The sequence below is a fragment of the Chiloscyllium punctatum genome, chromosome 6, assembly GCF_047496795.1.
Source record: "Chiloscyllium punctatum isolate Juve2018m chromosome 6, sChiPun1.3, whole genome shotgun sequence".
Classification (NCBI taxonomy): Eukaryota; Metazoa; Chordata; class Chondrichthyes; order Orectolobiformes; family Hemiscylliidae; genus Chiloscyllium; species Chiloscyllium punctatum.
The window spans coordinates 118,215,667-118,243,322 of NC_092744.1; the positions used below are offsets into that span (position 1 = coordinate 118,215,667).

General features: G+C 45.3%; 1 long non-coding RNA gene across 1 annotated transcript; it reads left to right on the top strand.

Moving 5' to 3' along the window:
* The first annotated feature begins 271 nt into the window (after nt 1-271).
* Nucleotides 272-14,649, top strand: LOC140478555 (uncharacterized). Its single transcript, XR_011960812.1, has 3 exons — nt 272-405; nt 4,338-4,466; nt 14,550-14,649. It is a non-coding gene; the product is annotated as an uncharacterized lncRNA (long non-coding RNA).
* The last annotated feature ends 13,007 nt before the right edge of the window (nt 14,650-27,656 follow it).

Genomic DNA, 27,656 nt, shown 5'->3' on the forward strand with positions numbered 1-27,656 from the left:
GATACATTCTCTCGCAATAATACCACGAGGCCATTACTTCACCTGCTCACTGGTTGCTCATCACTGAGCACTGATACCAGGGCATCATGAAGCTAAACCCATTCTCCCGAAACAATTGTGTGATCCTGATATCTTCCAGCAATCTGGGATTATTCCTTAATATCGCTCCATTTTCCAGATCTCTGTGGAACGCAGTGCCATTCTCCATGTGTAACCCTCACTGCATCTGTTTAATTTCCCATTCTGTCTATTTCTCTGTCTCCTGTAGGTCCTCGGGAAAGTCCTGACTCAATAGACTTCCCAGCTGCTGGGTGGATCGTCCATCACCTCATTGAATGCAGTTGGTCTGCCAGAGAGAGACAAAGGGAAAGGAGATCTGGAGCCTTCAATAAATCCTGTAGTGAGGTAAGGTCACCCACAGTGCACAGAGCAAAGAACACTAAGAGGGCTGCAAATGTCTGTTAACACAACATGACATAGATACAATGCTGGAGGGGAGCACAGTACACACACACACCCCAGGCTCAATCACCACCCCAATGTAAGTTCTGTTATATTAAAACTCACTACTCTACAACAGTGTATCTATGGCATGTCTTGTGGTCCAGTGTCTTCTTTAATTTTTAATTCCTATAACAGATCCTATCGCTGAAACCTCCTCCCTTCCCAATAGTCCATCCACATATTTGAAATGTACTGTATTCCACACTGCCATCCCCATCCCTGTAACCTGCTTCAGTGTCTGCAATATGCCTTATCTCGGTAGTCTCCTCCTCCAATAAGATAAAAACAAGGACTGCAGATGCTGGAAACCAGAGTCGAGATTAGCGTGGTGCTGGAAAAGCACGGCAGGTCAGGCAGCATCCGAGGAGCAGGAAAATTGGTGTTTCGGGCAAAAGCCCTTCATCAGGAACAGAGGCCGGGAGCCTGCAGAGTGGGGAGATAAATGAGAGGGGGGTGGGGATGGGGAGAAAGTAGCATAGAGTACAATAGGTGAATGGGGAAGGGGATGGGGGTGATCGGTCAGAGACGAAGGTCGGGGAAGGTAACAAAGAGTACCATGGGTGAATGGGGGTGGGGACGGGGGTGATAGGTCAGAGTGGAGGATGGGGGAAGGTAACAAAGAGTACAATGGGTGAATGGGGGAGGGGATGGGGGTGATAGGTCAGAGAGGAGGGTGGAATGGATAGGTGGGAAGGGAGATAGGCCATTAGGGCAGGTCATGAGGGCGGGGCTGAGTTGGAAGGCTGGAGTTGGGGTGAGATGGGGGAAGGGGAAATGAGGAAACTGGTGTAGTCCACATTGATGCCCTGGGGTTGAAGTGTTCCGAGGCGGAAGGTGAGGCGTTCTTCCTCCAGGCGTCGGGTGGTGAGGAAGTGGTGGTGGAGGAAGCCCAGGACCTGCATGTCCTCGGGAGAGTGGGAGGGGGAGTTGAAATGTTGAGTCACAGGGCAGTGGGGTTGATTGGTGCGGGTGTACCAGAGAAGTTCCCTAAAGTGCTCTGCTAGGAGGTGTCCAGTCTCCCCAATGTAGAGGAGACTGCATCAGGAGCAATGGATACAATAAATGATATTGGTGGATGTGCAGGTAAAACTTTGGATGTGGAAGGCTCCTTTAAGGCCTTGGATGGTGCTGAGTGGGGAGGTGTGGGCGCAGGTTTTGCAATTCCTGCAGTGGCAGGAGAAGGTGCCAGGAAGGGAGGGAGGGCTTTTGGGGGGGCGTGGAACTGACCAGGTAGTCGTGGAGAGAACGGTCTTTGCGGAATGTGGAGAGGGGTGGGGAGGGAAATATATCCCTGGTGGTGGGGTCTGTTTGGAGGTGGCGGAAATGGCGGCGGATGATTTGGTTTATGCGAAGGTTGGTAGGGTAGAAGGTAAGCTCCAGGGGCGTTCTGTCCTTGTTACAGTTGGAGGGGTGGGGTTTGAAGGCGGAGGTGCGGGATGTGGACAAGATGCGTTGGAGGGCATCTTTTACCACGTGGGAAAGAAAATTCTGATCTCGAAAGAAGGAGGCTATCTGGTGTGTTCTGTGGTGGAACTGGCCCTCCTGGGAGCAGGTACGGCAGAGGCGGAGGAATTGGGAATTGGGGTTGGGAATTTTGCAGGCGTTTGGGTGGGAAGATATGTAATCCAGGTAGCTGTGGGAGTCGGTAGGTTTGTAAAAAAATGTCGGTGGCAATTCGGTTGTCATTAATGGGGATGGAGAGGTCCAGGAAGGGGAGGGAGGGATCAGAGATGGTCCAGGTAAATTTAAGGTTGGGGTGGAATGTGATGGTGAAGTTGATGAATTCCTCAACCTCCTCGAGGGAGCACGAGGTGGTGCCAATGCAGTCATCAATGTTGCGGAGGAAGACGTGGGGAGTGGTGCCATTGTAACTACGGAAGATGGACTGTTCTACGTAGCCAACAAAGAGACAGGCATAGCTGGGGCCCATGCGGGTGCTCATGGCTACCCCTTTGGTCTGGAGGAAGTGGGAGGATTTGAAGGAAAAATTGTTAAGGGTGAGGACCAGTTCAGCCAAACGAATGAGAGTATCGGTGGAAGGGTACTGTTGTGGACGTCGAGAGATGAAGAAACGGAGGGCTTGGAGGTCCTGGTCATGGTGGATGGAGGTGTAGAGGGATTGGATATCCATGGTGAAGATGAGGCGTTGGGGGCCAGGGAAACGGAAGTCTTTGAGGAGCGGAGGGTGTGAGTGGTGTCTTGAACGAATGTGGGTAGTTCCTGGACTGGGGGATAAGACAATGTCGAGGTAGACAGACATGAGTTCGGTGGGGTAGGAGCATGCTGAGATAATGGGTCGGACAGGGTGGTCAGGCTTGTGGATCTTGGGAAGGAGGTAGAACCAGGCAGTGGGGGAATCCCGGACAATGAGGGTGGAAGCTGTGGGTGGGAGATCTCCTCCTGAGGTGATGAGGTTCTGTTGGCATCATGGCTTCAGTGGTGTAGAGGTCAGTGCACCAGACTACCACTGCACCTCCTTTTTCTGCTGGTTTGATGGTGAGGTCGGTATTGGAGCAGAGGAAGTGGAGGGCTGCACGTTGTGAGGGTGAGAGGTTGGAGTGGGGGAGGGGGGAGATAGGGTGAGGCGGTTAATGTCTCGGTGGAAGTCGGAAATGAAGAAATCGAAGGCAGGTAATAGGCCAGCGCGGGGTGTCCAGGTGGATGGAGTGTGTTGGAGGCCGGCAAAGGGGTCCTCAGAAAATAGGCGGGAGTCTTCATCGTAAAAGTAAGCTCTGAGGTGGAGGGGGTGGAAGAAGTGTTCGATGTCACGGCGTGTATTAAGTTCCTTGATGTGTGGATGGAGGGGGATAAAGGTGAGGCCTTTGCTGAGGACTGATCATTCGTCCTCAGTGAGGGGGAGGTCAGGGGGAATGGTGAACACTCGGCAGGACTGGGAGCTGGGACCAAGCGTAGGTGTGGAGCTGGGGGAGGCGACCAGGCCTGTAACTGGAGTGGGGGTGGTGTTAGGGGGAATGGGCATGGAGTCATGAGCAGGGGTGGTGTTCCCCTCAGGATTCTGGGGGCAGGGATGGTGACGGTGGGACCTGGGGGGGTGTCAGCAGAATGCAGATGAGTGGCGTTGGTGGGGATGGAAGTGGTGGCAAACACGGCAGTGGGGGGGGGGGGGGGCGGGCGTGGAAGTCACTGACTGTGTGACATCAGCGATGATGTGAGGGGCGGAAGTGATGTCACTTGTGGTGTATGAGGAATTGTGAGGAGCGGAAATGGCATTTACTTTATTTTAACCAATAATTTCCTGTCACAAATCTGTTTGACAATGTCGTATTTTAATTCAACTCAGTCCCTTACTGTTTCTTTCTTTTGGTCTTCATTCACATCTCCATGGTGTTCCAATATTTCAACCTTTCTCTTTGGACTTGGGAATTTCCATTCACCTCAGACCTGTCCCCCTCCTCATCTGTGTCCATTTATATCACACTGCATAATCCTGGTACCACAGGATCCTATCACAATAAAATAGCTCAGTCCTCCCTGAGTACTGGTAGCAGTGCTCACTGGTCAGAACCACTTCTGATGATACCATTGTGTTATCCTGATACATTACTGCATTCTGCTGATATCACTGTCTCTCTCCATGTGATATCCCTCACTGTGTGGGTCTAAATGCTGTCTCTATCAGTACCTCTCACTCTTGCAGCAACTCCAGATCCTGAGCCAACAGCATTCTCCACTCCAAAAGGAAGCAACTGCACAGGCCATGGATGGAGACTGGGAATTTCCAGATCTCTGTGGGACTCGGTGCCATTCTCCATGTGTAACCTTCATTGCATTAGTCTAATTTCCCATTCTGTCTACTTCTCTGTCTCCTGTAGGTATTCCTGATGTCCCGGACTCAGCAGAATTCCCAATTCCTGTCTCGTCCATCACCACATTGAAGACAGTTGGTCAGCCAGAGAGAGATGGAGAGGGAGATCTGGAGCCTTCAGTAAATGCTGCAGCCGGTAAGATCACTCACAGTAAACAGCACAGGGAGGAGTTAGTGGACTTTAATTCAGACCCTGAGGGCATGATGTAGGAACAATGCTGGGCAAGGAACATGAGAAAATTCTCAGGCTTCATTATCACCATCTTGTCTGTAAATTCATCTGTTCCACAGAACCCTCCCTATGTCTGTCAGTTTCTCCATTGTCTGTTTCATCGATACCACTTCCCCTATCTCTATCAGCCCCGACAATCCTGCTTATCCCTGTAAGTGCCTCATATCAGTAAAACTCTCTAAGTTTCTGCTTTTGCCTTTAATCCCGGGTTCTGTCACATCTCTCCTTAACTGAAGAAAAACAACTCTTCAGTTCCTAAAGCCATCCTGGTCAGTGTGGCCCTTTCCAGACCTGAGAAACCTCCCTGTCTTTGTGACTTTTTTGAACTCCTACACCTTCATGATCTCTGTAACCTTCCCGTCACGACAACAAAAAAGCTCTGTACCTTAGTAACCTCCTCCAGCTGTTGGACTCCTACTTGTCTCTGGGCACAAAGCAGGGTGACCCTGCTTCTCTCATCAATTAGTTTCTGCATTTCTAATGATGACTATGAATTCTTCCTGTCTCTAAAACGCACTCAGTCTCTGTAAACTCTGCTGGTCCCGAATGATGTAATTTCCTTCGGTAACTACAAACCATTATACCTTTAATCTCCTCCAGACGCGACCACACAGTTTATTTCTATAACCTCTATGAGTGATAGAGTCATAGAGATGTACAGCACGGACACAGACCCTTCGGTCCAACCCGTCCATGCCGACCAGATATCCCAACCCAATCTCGTCCCACCTGCCAGCACCCGACCCATATCCCTCCAAACCCTTCCCATTCATATCCCCATCCAAATGCCTCTTAAATGTTGCAATTGTCCCAGCCTCCACCACATCCTCTGGCAGCTTGTTCCATACACGTACCACCCTCTGCGTGAAAAGGTTGCCCCTTAGGTCTCTTTTATATCTTTCCCCTCTCACCCTAAACCTATGCCCTCGAGTTCTGGTCTCCCTGACCACAGGGAAAAAAGACTTTGTCTATTTATCCTATCCTGTCCATGCCCCTCATAATTTTGTAAACCTCTATAAGGTCACCCCTCAGCCTCCGAAGCTCCAGGGAAAACCACCCCAGCCTGTTCAGCCTCTCCCTGTAGCTCAGATCCTCCAATCCTGGCAACATCCTTGTAAATCTTTTGTGAACCCTTTCAAGTTTCACGACAATTCTTCTGATAGGAAGGAGACCGGAATTGCACAAAATATTCTAACAGTGGCCAAACCAATGCCCTGAACAGCCGCAACATGACCTCCCATCTCCTGTACTGAATACTCTGACCAATAAAGGAAAGTATACCAAATGCCGCCTTCACTATCATATCTACCTGTGACTCTACTTTCAAGGAGCTATGAACTTGCACTCCAAGGTCTCTTTGGTCAGCAACACTCCCTAGGACTTTACCATTATGTGTATAAGTCCTGCTAAGACTTGCTTTCCCAAAATGCAGCACATCGCATTTATCTGAATTAAACTCCATCTGCCAGTTAGCACATTGTCCCATCTGGTCCAGATCCTGTTTTCACCCTCTTCGCTGTCCACTACACCTCCAATTTTGCTGTCATCTGTCAACTTACTAACTATACCCTGTATGCTCACATCCAAATCATTTATGTAAATGACAAAAAGTAGAGGGCCCAGCACTGATCCTTGTGGCACTGCACTGGTCACAGGCCTCCAGTCTGAAAAACAACCCTCAACCACCACTCTCTGTCTTTTACCTTTGAGCCAGTTCTGTATCCAAATGGCTACTTCTCCCTGTATTCCATGAGTTCTAACCTTGTTAATCAGCCCCCCATAGGGGACATTGTCGAATGCCTCACTGAAGTCCATATAGATCACATCTATCATCTGCCCTCCTCAATCTTCTTTGTTAAATCTTCAAAAAACTCAATCAAGTTTATGAGACATGATTTCCCACGCACAAAGCCATGCCGACTATTCCTAATCAGTCCTTGCCTTTCCAAATACATGTGCATCCTGTCCCTCAGGATTCCCTCCAACAACTTGCCCACCGCCGAGGTCAGGCTGACCGGTCTATAGTTCCCTGGATTGTCTTATCACCCTTCTTAAACAGTGGCACCACGTTTGCCAACCTCCAGTCTTCTGGCACCTCACCTGTGACTATCGATGATACAAATATCTCAGCAAGAGGCGCAGCTATCACTTCTCTTGCTTCCCACAGAGTTCTAGGGTACACCTGACCAGTTCCTGGGGATTTATTCACCTGCAACCATTTCAAGACATCCTGCACTTCCTCCTCTGTAATCTGAACGTTTTGCAAGATGTCACCATCTATTTCCCTACAGTCTATATCTTCCATATGCTTTTCCACAGTAAATACAGATACAAAATATTCAATTAGTATCTCCCCCATTTTCTGCGGCTCCACACAAAGGCCGCCTTGCTGATCTTTGTGGGGCCCTATTCTCTCCCTAGTTACCCTTTTTGCCTTAATGTATTTGTAAAAACCCTTTGCATTCTCTTTAATTCTATTTGTCAGACCTATCTCATGTCCGTGTTTTGCCCTCCTGATTTCCCTCTTAAGTATATTCCAACTTCCTTTATACTCTTCTCAGGATTCACTCGATCTTTCCTGTCTATACCTGACACATGCTTCCTGCCTTTTCTGAACCAAACACTCAATTTCTTTAGTCATACAGAATTCCCAATACTTACCAGCCTTCCCCTCACAGGAATATACTTTCTCTGGATTCTTGTTATCTCATTTCTGAAGGCTTCCCATTTTCCAGCCGTCCCTTTCGCTGCGAATATCTGCCTCCAATCAGCTTTCAAAAGTTCTTGCCTAATACCGTCAAAATTGGCCTTTCTCCAATTTAGAACATCAACTTTTAGATCTGGTCTATCCTTTTCCATCACTATTTTAAAACAAATAGAATTATGGTCGCTGGTCTCAAAAAGCTCCCCCTCTGAAACCTCACTCACCTGCCCTGCCTTATTTCCTAACCGTTCCTAACCTAAAGTTTTGCACCTTCTCTAGTAGGTACATCCTCAGACTGAATCAGAAAATTGTCTTGTACACACTTAAGAAATTCCTCTCCATGTAAACCTTCAACACTATGGCAGTCGCAGTCAATGTTTGGAAAGTTAAAATCCCCTACCATACGTACCCTATTAATCTTACAGATAGCTGAGATCTCCTTACAGGTTTTTTTGGCAATTTCCCTTTGACTATTGGGGGGTCTGTAATACAATCCCAATAAGGTGATCATCCCTTTCTTATTTCTCAGTTCCACCCAAATAACTTCCCTGGATGTATTTCTGGGAATATCATCCCTCAGCACAGCTGTAATGCTATCCCTTATCAAAAATATTACTCCCTCTCCTCTCTTGCCTCCCTTTCTATCCTTCCTGTAGCATTTGTATCCTGGAACATTAAGCTGCCAGTCCTGCCCATCCCTGAGCCATGTTTCTGTAATTGCTATGAGATCCCAGTCCCATGTTCCAAACCATGCCCTGAGTTCATCTGCCTTCCCTGTTAGGCCCCTTGTATTGAAATAAATGCAGTTTAATTTATTAGTCCGACCTTGTCCCTGCCTGCCCTGACTGTTTGACTCACTTCTGTTCTCAGCTGTACCCGTCTCAGATCGAGCTCCCAAAATCCTCCCTGTGATTGTTATCACGTCCCATCCCTACATTCCTCCAAATCCCTGTAAAGTCCTCCCATTCCTAACACCCTCCCTGTATCTGTCACCTGTCCCAGCTTCCAAAACCATCCCTATCTCTGTAAGACACCTCCCACCCCCCTGTCCCAGTTACTACAGCCCGCTGTATCACTAAATGCCAGTAGTCACGATAATATCAGAGTAAGGTGTGAAAGCAGGAGTACTGTACTGGGTTAATGATCAGTCATGATCACATTGAATGGTGGGACTGACTCTGTGGTGAAATGGCCGATACCTGCTCTTCTTTCCTGTGCTTCTCTATAAACTTACTATCTATATAACCTCCATCAGTCCCCACAGCCCTCCCTATCTCCATAAACTCCTTAAGTCCCCACGACTCTTCCTATCTATATAACCTGAATCATTCTGCACAAACCTCCCTAACTCCATAACCTCTAAAAGGCCCCATGACCCTCCCTATCTCCATAATCTCATCCTGACCCAACGACCTTCCCGTTCAGAGTAACCTCCTTCAATCCCCATGATCCTCCTCATCTGTGCAACCTCTTCAGGCCCCACAGCACTCCCTATCTCCATAATGTCCTTCAATCCCCAGGACCCTCCTTATTTCCAAAACATCTATTATCTGTTGAACCTGTAAGCTACATTTTTCAGATAGATAAACACGAACTCCCATAACCCTTTCTGCTGCCAGTCTGATACCAAACAGTGTTAACCTGATAGTCGGTCGGGAGCTGAAATATGGTTGAAAGGATATGTCAATGAACAATAACTGGACGCTTAGAAACGCTTTTAAGAAAAAGAGAATGTGTTTTTGAGCCTGTTGGATTTTATTTTTATTGGTGAGAATATAAGTGGCAGAATAGATACTGGTGTAGGAGTGGCTGTACCGAGGATACGGTTTATTTGAATTTTCAGAAACCTTTACACAAGTTTCAATAAAGGCTAAAGAATAACTTGGTAGAGAATAGGGCACATTAACTGTCAGGAGGTGGGTGGGATATTAGACAAAATAGTGTTGTCAGAATTTACTGTGGAGAAAGACATGGAAGCTCAGGAAGTTGGGGAAATAAATAGCGATGTCTTGGAAAGAATCCTCAACAGAGAAGAAAAAGTGCTGGAATCATAAAACTAATAAAGGTAGATCAATCCTCAGTCACTTATTAGGTCGATCCTAGAATGTTGTGGGAATCTGGGGAAGAGATTGCAGTATCCCTTACAGAGATATTTATATTATCAACAGACACAATGAGTTACTGGAAGACTGGAGGGTGGCTAATGCTGTTCCATCACTTAAGGTCTGCAGGGAGCAGCCAGGAAATCACAGCCCAGTGAGCCAGTGCTGGGTAAGTTGTTGTAGGAGATTCTGAGAGAAAGGAGCTACATATATTTGGAAAGGCAAGGGCTGATTAGAGATAGTCAGCATGGCTTTGTGAGTGGAAAACCGTGTTTCACAAACCGGATTGACTCTTCGAGGAGTTGACCAAGAGATCGATGAAGGCAGAGCAGTCAGCGTTGTCTACATGAACTTCAGGAAAGCATTTGACAAGGTTCCAAGGGATGTAGAGCATCTCGTCAAGAGGAAGAAGGAAGCTAACTTAAGTTTGGGGAACCAAGGATCAGAAGCAGGGCTCTAGAGATTTACATGGGGCAGCACGTTGGCTCAGTGGTTAGCACTGCTGCCTCACAGCACTAGGGACACGATTTCACTTCCAGCCCCAGGCGACTGTCTGCGTGGAGTTTGCACATTCTCTCCATGTCTGCGTGAGTTTCCGACAGGTGCTCCGGTTTCCACCCACAGCCCAAAGATGTGCAGGTTAGGTGAATCAGCCATGCGTTATTCAAGAAATGGAATGGAGATAATCCTGGGAATCACAGACCTGTCAGTCTTCTGTCTTTGAAGTGCAGATTGTTGGAGAGGACTCTGAGATACAGGATTTATGATTCCTTGGAAAACCATAGTTTGATTAGAGGAAGTCATCATGGCTTTGTAAGGGACAAGTCATGCATCACAACTCTTTTTGAATCCTTTGAGATTGTGACAAAACACATTTATGGCTCATTGAGAAAGTACAGAGCATGGGATACAGGGAAACCTGCCTGTCTGGATATAGAATTCCTGGCCCATAGAAGACAGAGGGTGATGACAGATGGAAATCATTCAGCCTGGAGCTCAGTGACCAGTGGTTTTCTGCAGTGAGAGGTCAAAAAATCTCTGCTCTTTGTGATTTTATGAACGACTTGGATGTGTGAGTGGAAGAGTGGGTAAGTAAGTTTGATAATGACACGAAGGTTGGTGGAGTGGTGAATAGTGTGGATGTCTGCTGGAGGTTGCAATGGGACATTGACAGGATGTCGAGCTGGGCTGAGAAGTGGCAGATGAAGTCAAATCTGGAAAAGTGCTGCATTTTGGAAGGTGAGACTGTAATGCAGAATACAGGGGTAAAGGCAGAATACTGAATAGTGTGGAGGAACAGATGGATCTTGGATTTCATGACCAGAGATCCATCAAATCTGCCACCAAGCTTATAGTGTTGTTAAGAAAGAATATGTTGTATTGGCTTTCATTAGCTGGGGGATTGAGTTTTAAAGCCATGAGGTTATGCTGCAGCTCTATACAGTCCTGTTTAGATCCCAATTACAATATTGTGTTCAGTTTTGGTCCCTTCATTACAGGAAGGATGTGGAAGCTTTAGAGAGGGTAAAGAGGAGATTTACCAGGATGCTACCTGGACTGGAGGGCATGTCTTATGAAGAAAGGTTGAGGGAGCTAAGGCTTTTCTCATTGGAATGAAGAAGAGTGTGGTGTGATTTGGTAGAGCTGAACAAGATGGTATGAGGCAAAGATAGAGTGAACAGTGAGAGATCTCTTTATCCCATGGCATACATGGTACAAGGGGGCATAATTGTAAGCTGATTGGAGGATGGGTAAGGGGAGATTTCAGAGGGTGGTTCTTTATACAGAGAGTGGTGGGTGGGTGGAACGGGACATTTTAACAGATTCTTGGTGGGCAAAATGAAGGGTATGTAAGTTAGTTTGATCTTACACTCTGGTAAAAGATCGGCATGGCATCATGGCCAAAGGGTCTTGTGCTGTACTGTTCTGTGTTCTACGTTCTGTGGTAAACTGGGTAATAAGCTCAGATCAATGTAAATGGATATGGCATTCAGGAGGAGCTAGTCAACTGGATACAAAATTGGGCTTGATGGTAGGAGACAGAGGGTGATGGGAGACATGTTGCCATTCTGACTGGAGACATGTGACCAGCGATGAAGTGGGTCCACTGTTGGTTGTCATTTGGATAAATGGTTTGGATGGGAATATTGGTTTTGTGGTAAGTGTTTTGAGTGACAATGAAATTGTTGGTAAAGTGGACAGTGAAAAAAGTTATCTATGATACAACAGGATGAATAGTACACTGGGATAGTGGGCTGAAGAATAGCAGATGGAGTTTAATTAGATAAATGTGAGGTGTTCCATTTTGGTGAAACAAACCAGGGTGGGACCTGTACAATTAATGTTTGGGCCCTGGGTGGTGTTGTCAGTCAGAGACCCAGGGATGAAGGTAGACAGTTCTTTGTAAGTGGTGTCACATGTAGACAGGCTGGTGAAGCAGGCGTTTGGGGTGGTTACCTTCTTTGGGCAGAGCATTGAGAGTAGAAGTTGGGATGTCATGTTGTGGCTGTACAGGACATTGGTGAGGCCACCATAAAAGCATTGTTGACCAGTAGGAAGTACTCATCTGGTTCACTTCCGTCCTTTCGAGAAGAACATCTGACATTCTAACCTGGTCTGGCCTGCACGTGACACCAGAACCACAGCAATATGGCTGACTCTGTGCTCTACTCGGGGTAATTAGCAGTGGGGCAAAGAATGTTGGTCCAATCAGTGACATCCTCATCCCATGAATGAATAAATAAAAATACATATATCCCTCCCTACCTTTGCAAACCCCTCCAGCTGCAGCAATCTGTACTGGCTTTGTAACACCGTTCAGACCCTGACCACACTCTGTAACACTCTCACCACCTCCAGCACCTTCACCTCTCCCAGTTCCTTTTGTGACATAAAAGCTTGACAATTATTCCCTCTTCCATCTGACCTCCTCTTGCGAGCAGACCCTTTTCAATCCCTTTAAAACTTACTCCTAAAACATTCTCTCTCTTCAGGATTTTAAGTACTTTTTGGTGATCCTCTAAGCCCGATAATCTAATATGATCCTTTTTACTTGAGTGAGGGACCGATGGAGATTTCTTGCTGAGGATTTGTCTGTTTCAATGGAATGTCCTTTTGTTGAGTGTTTTCCACTGTTCATTGACAGGCACATATTTCAGTCTGTTTAGCCTGTTTACCTTGGTCAGTTCTCCTCTCAAACTCATGTTATTGATTATTTTTGTTTCTAGTTGTAGTTTGTCCTTTCTGTGATTCACTTTAAAACTTTATATTTCTTTAAACTGCACTTTATTACAATTTTGCAGAGGATCTCTCCAGGTGACATTACTCATTCACGAAGTTTCATCACACGGTCGCTCTGAGATAGTTATGTCCCTAGCCAGTTTCACAATTTGTTATTCAAAGAAACACTGATAACTAATTCTCTGAACTCCTCTTCCTATATCACTCTTGCCAGTGTGACTGTCCCACATTTTGAATATTGATGTTTCCCAAAATTATCACAATGTGTTTGTTAAAAAAATTCCAATGACTTCCTGTGTAATGCAGTGATGAGCAATGAAATGCTGTTCGGTGGCTAAAACTGTTCTGCTGCTTGTGTCCTTGGCAAGTAGGACCCAGAATTTACATTCAGAATGACTCTACTTCATGATCTGAGACCAAATGCTTTCTCTGTGATGCCTTTGTTATCCATTATTGTTCCTGATACCCATTTTGCCTGAGTTTCCGCAAGGTTGTGATCCATTGAATATTTATGTTCCACCTTTTGTTCACCCTGTAACCATATCTCTCTGGTGTATAAACCTCTTTTATCTCAGTGTCACAAATCCATCTGCATACTGATCAGACTTCGTCCATTAAAAAAAAACATAATTGACTCTTTCCCACAATTTCCTGTCACAAACCTATTCACTGATGTACAGTTTTAGTTAATCGCTGTCCCATCCTGTTCTTTCTGATTGTCTTCAGCCACATCCTCATACTGTTCCGATGCTTCACCTTTTCTCTTTGGATTTGGAAAGCTCCTTTCACCTGGACCCTGTCCCTACATCCTCTCTGTCAGTTTAAAGCCCTGTCCATAAACCTACTGACGTGATTGGCCAGGAAACTGGTCCCAGCGCGGTTCCAGTGGGACCATCCTATTGGATTTTTTTATAAATCAGGTATGGGATATGGGTGTCTCTGGCTGACCAGCCTTTCTTGTCCAGCCCTAGCTGCCCATAAGCTGAGTAGCATGCTTGGCCATTTCAGAGGGTAATTGAGAGGCAAACACTTTGCTGTGGGTATGTCGTGCAGACCATGTGAGGATGATCAGATGTCGTTGTCGGAAGGGCAAGTGGACGGCATGGTGGCTCAGTGATTAGCGCTCCTGCCTCACAGCACCAGGGTCCCAGGTTCGATTCCAGCCCCGTGCGACTGTGTGGAGTTTGGACATTCTCCCTGTGTCTGCGAAAATTCCCTCAGGATGCTCCGGTTTCCACCCACAGTCCAAAGACGTGCAGGTCAGGTGAATTGTCCATGCTAAATTGCACATAATGTTAGGTATATTAGGTCGAGGGAGGTGGGTTACTCTTTGGAGGGATGGTGTGGACTGGTTGGGTCGAAAGGCCTGTTTCCACACTGTAGGGAATCTAATCTAAGGGATTGTGATTTTTGTACATCAGCAATGGTTTCATATTTGTTTATGGATTGTTAATTGCTATTTTTAAAATTATTGACTTTAAATTCCACCATATCTTATGATGGGATTCAAACCTGCCTCCCCTGAACATTAGCTGAGGTTTTGGATAAATGCCCTAACAATAATGTTACTAGGCCATCACTTCACCTGCTCACTGGTTACTCATCCCTGAGCACTGATACACGAAGCTAAACCCATTCTTCCAACATGACTGTGTGATCCTGAAGTCTTCCAGCACGCTGGTGATATCACTCAGTCTCTCTCCATGTGGTATCCCTCACTGTGTGGATCTAATTGCTGCCTCTGTCAGCGTCTCTCACTCTTGCAGCTACTCTAGATCCTGAGCTAACAAAATTCTCCACTCCAGAGAGACGCAACAGCACAGGCCAGGGATGGAGTTTGGGATTTTCCAGATATCTGTGGGGCTCATTTCCATTCTCCTTGTGTAACCCTCACTGCAACAGTCTAATTTCCCATTCTGTCTATATCTCTGTCTCCTGTAGGTACTCAGGAAGTTGCTGACCCAATAGACTTCCCAACTGCTGTGTGTCTCATCCATCACCTCACTGAAGATGGTTGGTCAACCAGAGAGACAAAGAGAAGGGAGATCTGGAGCCTTCAATAAATCCTGCAGTGAGGTAAGATCACTCATCGTGCACAGAGCAGAGAGCAATGAGAGGGCTCCAAACATCAGCAAACAAGACATGACATAGATACAGTGCTGGATGGGGAGCACATTATAGATACACCCCAGACTCAATCACCATGTCTACTTTAACTTACGTTGCACTGAGACAGCATGGCGAGTTCATAGTTATCAATCCAGTCCTGTGCTGTCTTAGTGAGCATCAGTACAACAGAGGGGAGAGTAGGCCTCCAACGAGAGGTTGGGAATGTTGCCTGGGATCTTTCTGTTCTGTGTTCTCCCTCCAACACTGTACTAAGACTCACTACTCTGCATCACCGTATCTATGGCATGGCTTGTGCACCAGTGTCTTCAGTCATTTTTAACTCCTACAATAGTCCCTGTCCCTGTAACCTCCTCCCTTCCCGATACTCCCTCCACATATTTGAAACGTACTGCATTCCAGACTACCATCCCTATCGCTGTAACTTGCTTCAGTGTCTACAACATGCCTTATTTCGGTACTGTAATCCTCTTTAACTGGATACAGAGTGATACAGCATGGAAACAGAACCTGTGGTCCAACTCCTCAATGCTGCCCATGTTACCTAAACTGAATGAGTCTCATTTGCCTGCCTTTGGCCCTTATCTCTTCAAGCCTTCTCCTCTCAATGTACCTGCACAAATGTCTTTTCCATGCTGTAATTGTTCTTGTTTCTCCCATGTGCCTGAGGCAGTCTGTTCCGTCTATGCACCATCCTCTGTGGATAATGTTCCCCCTCAGCTCCCTCTTTAAATCCTTGCTCTCTCACCTCCTGTTTATACCCTCTAGTTTTGGACTCACCTACCCTTGGTTATTCACCATTCTTAGGGTCGCCTCGTGGCCTCCTCTTCCCAAGTGAAATATTTAGGACAATGTTACAAATATCTCCAACGTATGTAACAAAGTGCTGGCCAATGTCGGCAAATGTGCCAAATGTCGCTTTCCCCACCCTGTCCACCTGTGATGCCACTTCCGAGGAATAATGTAACTTGCACCCCCTGGTCTCTCTCTCTCTCTCTCTCTCTCCGTTCAACAACCCTGGCCAGAGCCCTTCCATTAACTGTACTAGTCCTCCCTGGTTTGTCTTAACAAAATCCAACACCTGAATTAAACTCCATCTTTCATTCCTTGGTCCACTGGCCCAGTTGGTCAGTATCCCCTTTGATAACCGTATTTACTGCCCACGACACCATTCATTTGATCATCAACAAACTTTTGCACAATTACTCCTATATTTTCAACCAAATCGTTCATGTCTATGATGCACATCAGTGGACCCAGCCCTGATCCTTTCTTCAATATTGAAATAAATCCATATTCTTGTCATAGATCCATACAGCATGGAAACTGACCCTTCAGTTGATACCCACCATCATCTAAAACTAACTTCTTCCCAGCTGCCTGTTGCTGGCCCATATCTCTCCAACCCTTCCCTATTCACCTGTTTATCCAAATATCTTTTAAATGTTGTAATTGTACCCACATCAACCCCTTTCTCAGGAAGTTCATTCCACACTCAAACCACCCTCTGTGTAGCAAATTGCCCCATATCTTTTTTTTGAAATTCTCTCTCCTCTAACCTTAAAAATGTGGCCCCTCCTCTTGAGACTCTCCCATCCTGAGGAAAAGGCAACGACCATTAAATTGATCTATATACCTCATTTTTTTTCATAAACCTTGATAACATCATGTCTCAACCTCCAGGCTCCAGTGAAAAAAGACTCAGCCTGTCCAGCCATATTTCCGAAATCAAGCCTTCCATACCCAGCAATATCCTGGTAAATCTCTTCTGAATGCCCTGCAGCTTAATAATATCCTCCCTATAACTGGGGCGACCAGAATTGGATAGAGTATTGCAGAACAAGCCTCACAAATGTCTGTGCAATCTCAACATGACGTCCCAAATCCTCCACTCAATGGACTGAGCATTAGTCAAGCATGCCAAGCACTGTTTTATCCATCCTGTGATGCAAGCTTCAAGAATTATATACCTGAACCCGGAGGTCCCTCTGCACTAAAACACTAACCAAGGCCCAAACATTAATTGTATAAGCTCTACCCTTGTTTGTTTTACCAAATGCATTACCTCGTATTTATTCAGATTGAATTCCATCTGTAGTTTTTCAGCCCATTCACTCACTTCATCAAGATCCCTTTTTAATCTTAGACAACATCCTTCACTGTCCATGATGGCACCCTCCAGCCTGCCAGCCCATCACACATGGCTGTCAGTAGTACACATACCTTTGCTAGGGGCTCCACAATTTCTTCCCTAGCATCCCACAGTGTCCTGTGATACACTTAATCAGGTTCTTGGACTTGCTATAGCTTTGTGTTTTAAAACCTCCAGCACCACCTCTTCTATAATATGCACTCTTTTCAAGTCATAGAGATATACAGCATAGAAACAGACCCCTCGGTCCCCAACTCGTCCAGGCTTACCAGAAGATCGAAATAAATCCATTCCCTTTTCCATCATTTGGCCCATATACGTCTACTTCCTTATTATTCAGATGCCCATCCAGATATATTTAAATGTTGTAATTGTATCAGTCTCCATTACTTTCTCTCTCCGCTCATTCCATACACACATCACCATGTGTGTGAAGAAGCTGTCCCTTCAGTCCCTCTGTAAACCATTCACCTCTAACCTTAAACGTATACCCTCTAGTTTTGGGCTCCCCAACTTCTGGGAAAAGGCCTTTAATGCTTACCCTATCCATGCCCCTCATGTTTATATAAACCTCTGTAAGGTAATCCCTCTGTCTCTGATTCTCCAGTGACAGTAACCCCAGTTTATTCAGCAACAACCCGGGCAATATCTTGTTAATCTTTTCTGAGCCCTTTCAAGATTCACAATGTCCTTCCTGTAGCAGAGAGACTGGAATTGCAGAGAACTCCAATTGTGGTCTCATGTATTACTCTTGTTCCCTGAGTTCCCGAGTCTTTCTCCACAGTAAGTTCTGGAGTGAAAAAATTGTTTAGGATCTTAGCAAATATCCTGCAGTTCCACACATCAATGGCCTCATTGATCTTTAATGGACACTATTTTGTCCCGAGTTACTTATGCACTCTTAATATACTGATACAATCACTTTTGGATTCCCCATTCCTTCTCTGCTGAGGCTATTTCATTTAGACTTTCTCCATTCCTGTTTTCTACTCAGTGTATTCCTACAGCCCCTGTATATCCTCAGGGATTCCCTTGATCCAGCTGGCTATACCTGACATGTTGCCCCCTTTTCCTTGACCAGACCCTCAATAGACAGCCAGTGTTTCCGAATGCTGTCAGCATTGAGCTGCACACAAACAGGAACATGCTGGTGGTGATCGCTCAGTTTATCTCACTTTTAAAATATTCTCACTTGCCAAACTTCCCTTTCCCTGCAAATAATTCCCTTCCCCAATCACATTTTGAAAGTTCCTGGCTAATATGATCAAGATTGGTCAGGCTCCATTTTATAACTTGCACTTGTGGACCAGGCATGTCCTTTTCCAAAGCTATTTTCAAACTACTAGAACTGTGGTCACTTTGGCAAAACACTTTCCCACTCACATCTCAGTCCCTTTCCCTACCTTGTCTCCCAAGGGGAGGTCAGGTTTTGCCCCTTTCTCTTTTCAGGCCATTTACATATTGATTGGGAGTTTTCTGGAACACAATTACCAAATTCCTCCCTTGCAAACACTGAACACTGACAGTCCCAGTCTAGGTTTGGAAAGTTCAAAAACCCCAACCATAACAGCCCTATTATTATGGTTGATATTTAAGATGTCCCGACATATTTGTTTTTCAGTCTGCCACAGATTTTCGGGGTCAGCAGTCCGATCGTTTCAGAGTGATGACCCGTTCTCATTTCTCTGTTCCACTAACATAGTTTCTCTGGGCGATCCCACAGGAATATCCTCTCTAAGTACTGCTGTGATGATTCATGCAATCAAAACCCACCACCACACGTCCTCTCTTGCCTCCCCTTCCTGCAGCATCTCTACCTTGAAACAATGAACTGCCAGTCCTGCCCCTCCCTCTACCGTGTTTCTGTAAGAACTATGATATTCCAGTCCCATTTTCTAATCCATGCCTTGAGTTCATCTTCCTTAGCTGTCTGGCCCCTTACATTGAAATAAATGCAGTTTAATCATCAGTTTTCCCCCATTCCCTGCTATGTTCTTGCCTGCCTTGTCTGCTGAAATTGCTGTCTTTAACTCGTATACCAGCCTCAATCTTCTTTCTGGCCTTACGTTTATTTAAGGTCCAACACCCTGCCAGACTAGGTTATATCCTCTCAAGCAGCTCTAGCAATTCACCCCACCAGGATATGGGTCCCTCTCCCACTCCCAGTTGAGGTGCCTTTCCCACCCTGTCTCCCTGTGCTGACACCTTCAGGGATCTATGGACTTGTCTACCAAGGTTCCTGTATTCCTCAGTACTCCGCAAGGACCTACCGTTTATTATGTCTGTCCTTCACTTATCGTATCCTCAAACGGTGTATAACTTCACTTCAATCAGAACTAAACTCTGCTTAGATTATCATCCGATCAACATCGGACTGCAGACAGAGACCATCCTCCTCACTGTGAACAACACCCTCACCTTTCATGTCATCTGCAAACTGACTAATGATACCTTCTGCTTTCACATCCGAGTTATTAATGTTCAATGGTTCCTGCACAGTTCCCTGTGGTACACCCGGTGGTGAAAGTATTCTATCCACCAATTTTGCATCCAATTTGCCAACTTGCCTTGGAACCCAGTCCTTTTGGACCAGCCTTCCATGTTGGATCTTGTTAAAGGACTTATTCAAGTCCATGTAAACCACATCATCTGCACAGCCCTCATCAATATACTGAAGCACCATTTCAAAAAAAACTGAACTGAATTCCTCAGACAGTATCTTCCTCTGCCAAATCCATGATGACTAAACCGAGTTGATCCTTACCTTTGCAAGTGTCGATTCATCCCCACAGTAGTTTCCAATGATTTCCCTCCCCCTGCTGTCAGACTATCTGCTCTGTAATTACCTGGCCTACCCCTGCTGCCCTTCTTGAACAAAGGAACCACATTAGCGATCCTCCAGTCATTCAGCACTTCACCTGTGTCCAGCAAAGTATTATATTCATCCACCAGGGCCCCAACAATCTCTGGGTAATTAGCATGGGGTCAAAGAATGTTCGTCCAGGCAGAGACACTCACATCCCATGAATGAACAAATAAAAATACATATATCCCTCCCTACCTCTGCTAACCCCTCCATCTGCAGCAATCCGTACTGGCTTTGTAACACCATTCAGACCCTGACCACTCTCTGTAACACTCTCACTACCTCCAGCACCTTCACCTCTCCATGTTCGTATCGTGTCAATAAACCTTGACAATGATTCCCCTTCCCATTACCCCCCTCCTGCTAGCAGACCCATTGCAATCCCTTTAAAACTTACTCTAAAACTCTCTCTCACTTCAGGATTTTAAGTACTTTGTGGTGATCTTCTCAGCCTCATAATCTAATATGATTCATTTTGTCCTGAGTGAGGGACTGGTGGGGATTTCTTGTTGAGTTTTTGCCTGTTTCAGTGGAATGTCCTTTTGTTGAGTATTTGACATTGTTCCTTCAAATGTTTTCCACTGTTCATTTACAGGCACATGTCTCAGTCTGTTTAGCCTGTTTATCTTGGTCACTTCTCCTCTCCAACTCATGTAATTCGCTATTTTTGTTTCTAGTTGTAGCTTATCTTTTCTGTGTTTCACTTTAAAACTTTACATTTCTTTAAACTGCACTTTATCTCAACTTCCCAGAGGATCTCTCCAGGTGACATTACTCATTCACTAAGTTTTATCACACAACAGTCTTTTTGAGACAGTTACGTCCCTCGCCAGTTGCACAATGTGTTATTCTAAGAAACACTGAAAAACATTCTCTGAACTCCTCTTCCAATATCACTGTTGTCAATGTGATTGTCCCAGACTTTGCGAATATTGACGTTTCACTAAATGTTCACCATGCCTGTATTAAACATTCCAATGAATTCCTATTTATTACAGTGACGAGCCATGAAATGCTGTTCGGTGGGTGGTCTAAAACTGTTCTGCTGCTTGTGTCCTTGGCAAGTAGGAGCCAGAATTTACATTCAGACTGACTCTACTTCATGATCTATGCCAAATGCTTTCTCTGTAATGCCTTTCTTACCCATTATTGTTCGCGTCGTCCATTTTGCCTGAATTTGCACAAGGTTGTGAACCATTGAATATTTATGTTCCACCTTTTGTTCGCCCTGTAACCACATCTCTCTGGTGTTTAAATCTCATTTATCCCTTTGTCACAAATCCATCTACCTTGTTGCAGAGACTTTGTCCATTAATAAAAAACATAATTTACTCGTTCCCACAATTTCCTGTCACAAATGGATTTGCTGATCTACAGTTTTAGTTAAACTTTGTCCCATCCTGTTCCTTTCTGTTGTCTTCAGTCACATTCCCACGCTGCTCTGATGCTTCACGTTTTCTCTTTGGATTTGGAAAGCTCCTTTCACCTGAAGCCTGTCCCTGCATCCTCTCTGTCAGTTTAAAGCCCTGTCCATAAATCTACCAATGTGATTGGCCAGGACATTGTTCCTCTGGAACTGAGCTGGGACCAATCTGAATGGATTTTTTAAAGATCAGGTATGGGATGTGGGTGTCTCTGGCTGACCAGCCTTTATTGCCCATCCCTTGCTGCCCTTGAGCTAAGCAGTTGGCTCACCCATTTCACAGGGTCATTGAGAGGCAAACACTTTGCTGTGGGTATGTCGTGTAGACCACATGAGAGTGAACTGTTGTCTTTCTCTGAAGGTCAAGTGTTTGGATTTTTATCAATACTTATTTATGGATTGTTAATTCCAATTTTTAAAACATATATTCATTTAAAATTCCACATGGTTCGAAGTTAGAAAGAAGAAGGGGGGTGGTCACTTTGTTGGGACTGTATTGTAGACTGTTGTAGACCCAAGAGATACCAGAGGAGCAGCTGTGTAGAGGGATTGCAGATAACTATAGGAATAATAGAGGAGTGCAGGCTGTAGATTTTAATATTCCCTGTATTGACTGGGCCACCTAGAGTATAAAAAGAACTGGACGGAGGGCAATTTTTCAAATGTGTCCAAGGAAGGTTCCGAAATCAATATGCAGAGGGTCCTACTCTACTCAGGCTGGTGCAACACTAGACCTCCCCTCAGAAAACGAGGTCGGGCAAGTGACTGAAGTGTCATTCAGAGAGCACTTTGGGTCCAGTGCCCACAACTGTCTTCGTTTTAACATAGTTATGGAAAAAGATCAGCAGGTCCACAGATTGAAGAGGAAAAATGGAACAGGGCCAGGTTTGGGGCCATTCTGCAGGATCTGGCCAGCGTCAATGCCGTGAATTTAAAATTGCACAATGCCCAGTTATAATCCAACTCGCTTTGGAAGCGCTGGTGATCACTGTAACAGATGAAAGGCTTAAACTAAATTTGTTTGATATTATATTCCATGCCACTGCTATAAATTCTGTGCCTTAGGATTGTGCTCCACAACCACCTGATGAAGAAGCAGTGTTCTGAAAGCTAGTGCATTCAAATAAACCGGTTGGACTGGAACCGAGTGTCGGGTGATTTTTAACTTTGTACGTCCCCAGTCCGACACCAGCACCTCCACATTATGATTCTAATCGATTGGGTGAGTCTGTTTGAAGGAAAAGGAACAACTGGCAAATGGGAGGCTTTTCAAAGTGTGATCTGAAGAATCCAGGACCAGTCTGCCCCATTGGGGTAAAGGGAAAAGCTGGCAGGGTTAGGGATCCTTGGCTGATGAGGGATAATAAGGCTCTGGTCTTGAAATGAAGACTGCATGCATTGGGTTTAAGATTTCCGTATCTACATATTCTTAAAGACACGATCAATCTGTGGAGACCCTGCAATCCTCTCAGTCCCTGTAATTCTCCCAATCTGCAGAAGTCATTCCAATGCCTGTGACTCTTTCAATACAGTTCCTACCAGACCCACTATCGATGTGATATCTTTTCATTGTCAGCACCCACCCTGTCAATGTAAGCTCCTCCAGTGTCTCCATCCATCTACTCATTTCCACAATCTTCTCCAGCTCTTCCATGTGTAAACATCACCCTCCCCTACAACCCTTCCCACTCTGACCAAACTGGAGGAGGTTACTAATGCTCCCTAATCTGTGAAACTGTCTCCAACCAAAATTGCTGTCTTTATCTCTTGGAGGATCTGTCTGATTCCACACCCTCTTTATCTAAATAACCTGCAGAACCTAAGCCTTCCTGTGTCTATAAACATCTTCAGTCACGACTACCCTCCATACGTCTGTGTTTTTCCAATCTATACAACCCACTTTATCTCTGTACTCAGCTCCATTCACCTGAAACATTCCTGTCTGTGTAAAATACCCCATCCTACCAACATCCTTATCCCTGTAAACTGCTCCATTCCTCCCAACCTCCCCATCTCCATGAACTCCTGTAGGCCCGACATCTCTCCACATTTCTGTAACCTCCTGTGGCTCTATGCTCCTCCCTCCCTGTGAAAGCACCTCCAGTCTCCACAATTCTCCCAGTCTGGGTCATCTGCTCCAGATCAGGCCATTGCTGTCTCTGTTACCTCATACAACTTTAGCAACGCCTCCTATTTGTGTCACTTCATTCAGATCGCATCCTCTCCCGCTTCCCGAAACCTCATGCGGCATCATAACCCTTGCTATTTAGAACATGAAATAGCACATTCCAGTATAAGCCCTTCCTCCCTCATTATTGTGCTGACCTTTTATTCTACTCTGAAGATGAAATGAACCTACATACCTTACATTTTACTATCATTGATGTGCCTATCCAAGAGTTGCTTAGATGTCTGTAATGTGTCTGAATCTACTACCACAGCTGGCAGTCCATTCCACGCACCCACCACACTTTGTGTAAATAACGTACCAGTCCCGTACATGCCGACAGTATATCCCAACCCAATCTAGTCCTACCTGCCAGCACCTGGCCCATATCCTTCAGATAGCTCAGCTAAACCTTCCGCCACTTACCTTAAACTTATGTCCCCTTGTGATAGCCATTTCGCCATGGGAAGTAGTCTCTGGTTTCCCACTCTATCTATGCCTCTCATTCCCTTGTACACCTCCATCATGTCACCAATCTTCCTCCTTCGCTGTGATCAGAAAAGCCCGAGCTTCCACAACCTCCCTTCTATGGTCATGCCCTCCAGTCCAGGCAGCATCCTGCTCAATCTCCTCTGCACTGTCTTTAAAGCTTCCACGTCCTCCCTATAACGAAGCGAACAGAAGTGTTCACAATATTCGAAGTGTGGTCTAACTGGGGTTCTGTAGAGCTGCAGCAAAATCTCACATCTCTTAAATTCAATCCCCCGCTAATGGAAGCCAACACACCATTCACCTTCTTAACAGCCTGTCAACTTGGGTGGTAACCTGAGGAACACAGGATCCCTTTGTTCCTGCACGCTGCTAAGAATCCTGCCTTTAACCACGTAAAGGTTTTCTGCAGAATTCTCCAATCTAAAACTATCCCTATCTTTGTAAGTTCCTCCAGTCCCGACAACACTCATAAACTGTGAAACCTCCTCAAGTCCATATATTCCTAATGTCTGCAAAATCCTCCCGTCCTGATGTCCCTCCATATCTCTGTAACCCCCACCATCCTCCAATGCTTTTCTGGGGAACATTGCAGAGGAAGGAGGAGTTGGAGAGTCCGGGTAATGTTACAAGGTAGGAAGGGCTGCAGAACCTGGAGGATGGTACAAATATCGGAAGGGACGTGGGACTTGCAGAAGGTTAGAGGTTCCGGGATTCATTGAACCTGTAGGATGGGACAAGGGATGGCTTGAGGAACCTGGAGGATATTATGATTTGAACCACAGGTAATTTTTGATTGGACCATTCAGCCGATCTTACAGTCATAGAGATGTACAGCATTGAAACAGACCCTTCATTCCAACCCAGCCATGCCGACAGGATATTCCAACCCGATCTCGTCCCACCTGCCAGTACCTGGCCTATCTCTCTCCAAACCCTTTCTACTCATATATCCATCCAAATGCTTCTTATATGTTGCAATTGTACCATTTGTAAGATTGGCAGAAAGATCCAATCAAACATTACCTGTGGTTCAAATCATAACATCCTCCAGTTTCCACAACCCATTCATGGTCCCATCCTGCAGATCAGATATCCCAACCCAATGTAGTCCCACCTGCTAGCACCCGGCCCATCTCCCTCTAAACCCTTCCTATTCATATACCCATCCAGATGCCTTTTAACTGTTGCAGTTGTACTAGCCTCCACCACTTCCTCTGGCAGCTCATTCCATACATGTACTATCCTCTGCGTGAAAAAGTTGCCCCTTTTTATCTATTATATCTTTCTACTCTCACCCTAAATCTCACCCTATAATTTTGGACTCGCACACCCCAGGAGAAAGACTTTGTCTATTTACCCTATCCATGCCCCTCTTGATTTTATAAACCTCTATAAGGTCACCCTCAGCTTCTGACTCTCGAGGAAAAACAACCATCAACTGTTCAAACTCTCCCTATAGCTCATCCCTGGCAACGTTGTTGTAAATCTTTTCTGGACCCTTTCAAGTTTCACAAAATCCTTCCGATCGGAAGTAGAACAGAGTTGCATGCAGCATTCCAAAAGTGACCTAACCGCTGTCTTGTACAGCCGCAACATGACCTCCCAACTCCTGTACTCAATACTCTGACCAATAAAGGAATGCATACCAAGTGCCTTCTTCGCTATCCTAACTACCTGTGACTTTACTGTCAAGGAACTCTGTATTTCATTTGAAAAATTGCATAGACAGTTAGAGTGGCTCGAGGTCTTCTGAGTAATGCTAGTTCAGTCTAAGCTGGTAGGCAGAGCCAGTGAAATATTTGCAGCGCTGTCTGATGAATGGTTGAGAGATGATGCACATGTCAAACAGCCTATTTTAAGTGCTTATGGATTGCTTATGAAAGGAAAGCCAGTACAATTCCCTTTACTGTACCATCACTATTGGTCAAAGCTCCTTCTGGTCTATATCCTCCGAATTGCTGAAACCTGCTCTCACCATTGCAACTCCCATTATTTCCTAACATTGTTGAGTCTCTAAAAGCTTCCCATCAGGTTAATCTCCTCCACTGCATACAACACTCCTAGCATGTGTAATCTCTTCAATTCCTTCAGTTCCTATATACCGATGTATAGGTGTGACTGCTTTGTGGCATTGTATCCTCATTTATATCTGCAAAAGGCTCTGCTCACTGTAGCACATCCTATGCTCATAAGTGAATCCTGTCTCTCACAAGACTCTCTCTCACTCTCTCCTCCAGTCTCTACAAGCTTCCCTATCCCTGTCGTATCTTGCAGCATGTACACCACTCACTCTCTCTGACATACCTTCCAGTGCATAAATTCATCTCTCCTTCTAACTGTATCCAGTCTGCAACTTCATCCCTGTCCTTGCAACATCCTCCAGTCCATATACTCCTCTCTATTGCTGTAGCATTCTCCAGCTTATATCATCTTCCATATGCTTGTAACATTCTCCAGTCCATACTACCCACCCTTTCCCTGTAATATTCTCCAGTCCATACCATCCTCCCTAATATGTGATATTCTCCAGATCTCACAACTATTGTTAAATGTACGATATCCTGGAATCCTGTGAATGTTTCCACGCCCTGATCAACATAGTCCATGTATCGATCCACAACCCTATACACATCCCCATCTCTGGAATCTAATCAAAGACGTTTTATCTCTCTAACTTCATCCAAACAATAAAAAGTTTTCTCCTGCAGATATTCTGTAGCAACTGTAGCTTTGTTTAACCCTGCAACATTGTTGCGCCCCCAAACATCTCTCCCACTCTGTGACCTCTAACCATCCCTCAAAGGCCCTCTCTCGGTGACACGTGCCATGCATTTGAAACAAGGCAGATGTAATGACTGAAGGGAACAGATATGATCGAACTGTTATTGTGGAGGTGTGGCTGCAGAATGACCATGGCTGGGATGTGATTATTGAGGGATTGCAGGGATTTAGGCAGGATCAGCAAAAAACCAAACAAGGTCCCGTTTTGTTGTGAAGAAAGGACGGAGTCAGTGAATTAGTGAGACAGCCAATTTAATCTGGCGATCAAAATATAGAGTCATTTTGAATGGACAGCTTCCAAATAGCAAGGGAGATCACGAAGATCAAATCACAATCCATGCTCGTTGTTAAGTTGGATACAATATTTTCTTGGTGATAGTGGACAGAGGTATGTGGGGTGGTGAATTTCTGATTGGACGTCTGATGCAAATGATGTTTCACAAGGATCAGTGCTGTGATGTCTGTGTGTAATTTATATTTGTGATTCAGATGAAAAGGTCAGCAGTTTGAGTGGGAATTTTGCAGACGACATTTGGAAAGGCATGTAATGATTAGGGATAGTTAGGGGAATTGTGGATAGTGAGGAAGAGTGTTCAAGGTTGCAGCACTATGTAGATCAGCTGGAACGCTGTGCAGAGAAAGCGCAAATCGAATTTCATCGGGGCAAGTGTGAAGTGATGCATCTATGAAGTCAAATGGAAGAGAAAAGTGCACTAATTGACTAATTGGAAACATTGATAAACAGATGCCCTTGGATGCAAATCTGTAGCTCCCTCAAAATAACAACACAGTAGGATGTGGTGGTAAAGGAGGAGTATGGTAGATTTCCCTTCATTAGTCACAGTATTGAGTACAGACGTTTGCATGCCATGTTGTGACTGAATGATACTTCAGTTGGCCATGTTTGGAATATTGCGTGTCATTCTCGTTGACACACCACAGGAAGGATTTGGAGGCTTTGGGGAGGTTGTAACAGAGGGTTGGCAGAATGTTGCCTGGATGAGAATGTGTTTACTGTGAGGAGGTTGGACGCAGTTGGA